General features: G+C 40.8%; 1 protein-coding gene across 1 annotated transcript in view; it reads left to right on the forward strand.

The window, feature by feature from the left end:
* The window catches only part of LOC138055805 (laminin subunit beta-1-like), a 28279-nt gene that overhangs the window by 5017 nt on the left and 20762 nt on the right, over positions 1 to 2500 (forward strand). The window lies entirely within an intron of this gene.

Genomic DNA, 2500 nt, shown 5'->3' on the forward strand with positions numbered 1-2500 from the left:
GCTAATATTTTTTCAAGGAAAGTTTACGGTCAGAAAATTAATATGTGTTCTGGCGGATTGAAGGCTATCCATTGCAGTTTTTTCTTGAGCATCGCGAAACAGATCCATCTCCCGATGCGGCACTTTGTCTTTGCCAACTGACTGCGTTTTCACACAGGTTTTGGACACGGAAGACGAAAGTAAATTGTTTTCTTTGCACCACTCTATGCACAACTCTGGAAAGGCTATAAAGCAGGGACAATTTTCCAAATGATCAAATCTCCCATTGCTGTGACGCTTTTACTTCGGTAGCCATCTTGATTATTACGAAGACACAAGTTTGCTTCAAAAGAAGGGAAATATGAAACGATTTTAATTGCAATGAACTCGTGCATGAAAGTTTCCCATGAAAGATGCACCAATCAGACTTTAAGCGTGGTATACTCTCCACGCAGTGAACTTATAAGTGTGCCGCACGCACGGGGCATGAAGGAAAAGCAGGTCACAGTTCACAGCAATACTGGAAAACCTAAAAAACTATCACAGGGACTAACCTTAAGCCTAAACAGTGCCTTTAGTCGTAATTAGGGTTACGGTTAGCATTATTAAAGGGATGGGTTGTTTCAAGAGTAGTAAAACAGGGATCTCTTAACGGTAACCTACAAGTGTAAGTTCGATTGTAGGTGCTCGGCGCGGCACGTGTATATAATTACGTATCATTGTTATGTAAATAGTCAGCCAGAATTCAAAAATAAATATCATTTTCAAGGTGTGAATTAGCAAACTTGACACGTTAGCTCAGTGGTAAAGAACAGGGACAAGTAATCCAGAGGTTTACAGTGGGTCGGAGTTCAAGGCAAGCTACGAGTGACATATCATGGGATAAAATGGCAGAAAAAGCCGAGCGGGATCTGGAAATAAGAACAAGACGAAGGGATAGAAAGGGGAAAGCTGGGACAAAAAACGAGTAACGGTGTGGGCGATGAAGGGAAAGAAGAGAGAGAGGGAGGGAGAGAAAAAATGAGATCCGTTTTTATTCATCCCGTAAGTACAAATTACCCATGTATATATTCGGTTCTCTTGGGTATACGTATTGTTCTACAAAACAATAGCGCGAATGAATAATAATTTATTTATTCTGCATGCATAATGAAGTAGGGACCTGTACGGAAATCATTCCGAAGACTTTTCTACCCCATTTAGTTTTTGTATTGTGTTGCTTTCGGAGTTGCTCCGACACTAGACTGGTCTCTTTTTCTTTACTCTTTGGAGAGCGAAACCAACCAGCCATGTTTCTACCACAAAAAGCTCTACCAAAATAGATTGCTAAATTCAATGCTAAACTCCTATGGGACAACTCCACGCCCACGTGGATTGAACATAACAATCAAAATCTATGTTTCATTTCACAAGTAAGATAAAATATTCGCGTCCGACCTTTATGGGCTATAAAAACGGCTCGCCTGCGGCTCGCCGTTTTAAACTGCCCATAAAGGTCTCCCGCTCATATTTTATCTATTACTTAATCATCGATGTTGGTACATTTAGTATATTTTTAATTTTTATAGTTAGCTCACGCCCCTACTGGAAACCTATCTGGTGTTTTTACATTGTTGAATAGGCTAGCGTAAATTAATCTAGATCTATCTATCTATCTATCTATCTATCTATCTATCTATCCTATCTATCATCTATCTATTTTTAAAGACCAGGGACCGGTTTTCTCGAAAGCCCCCGAAAACTTTTCGGGCCCGAAAAGCCATTTGTGAAACTGCCAACCGCTTGCTTTGGAAAGCCGATCTTTTAACTGTTTTAAAGGTAACAAAAAAAGAAAAATGACTGTGAAGTTTTGACTACTTAGATCCTCTCCGTTCTTGAGATACAAAGGAATTGTGTCACCCGAAAATGGCCCGTAAAGTTTCGGGACTTTCGAGAAAAGGACCCCAGGCCCCAGTTGTTCGAAAGATGGATAGCGCTATCAGCCAGATAAATCACTATCCAGTGGATAAGTCATAGCGAAACCAATTGCGCTATCCAGTGGATAATGATTTATCCGTTGGACAGCATTATCCACCTTTTGAGCAACTAGGGCCAGGAGCCCATGTACGATCTATTTTTAGATAATTCCGGTTCGGTGACAACTATAACATCAAGTTAGTTTTCCTGTGATTGGTCATCGGGCTCCTACAGGAGTCTAATTAGCGAGAAATTCAATCCAAAAATATATGGCGGTCCGTGAAAAGGCCGTGACATGAATATAGGGCTACATGTACTGATTGAAGCAATTGCCTGTTATAGACACTTATACCACCTATTTGGTGTCTCCAAAGGGATTCGTCTATAACCAGCTTTTCAAATATACGTTAATTTCATCATTCATCGAGTCCATCACCGGAACAAATGAGACCCAACAAATTGACCTGCTCCCAACTGAGTGGCTTTAAAGCTCAGTTTGTAGAGCATTGCACCAGCCGCAGAGGGTCATCGGTTTGAACTTGGAGCCCAGCTGAATTTGTTAGGT

This window comes from Montipora capricornis, chromosome 7 (genome assembly GCF_036669925.1).
Source record: "Montipora capricornis isolate CH-2021 chromosome 7, ASM3666992v2, whole genome shotgun sequence".
NCBI lineage: Eukaryota > Metazoa > Cnidaria > Anthozoa > Scleractinia > Acroporidae > Montipora > Montipora capricornis.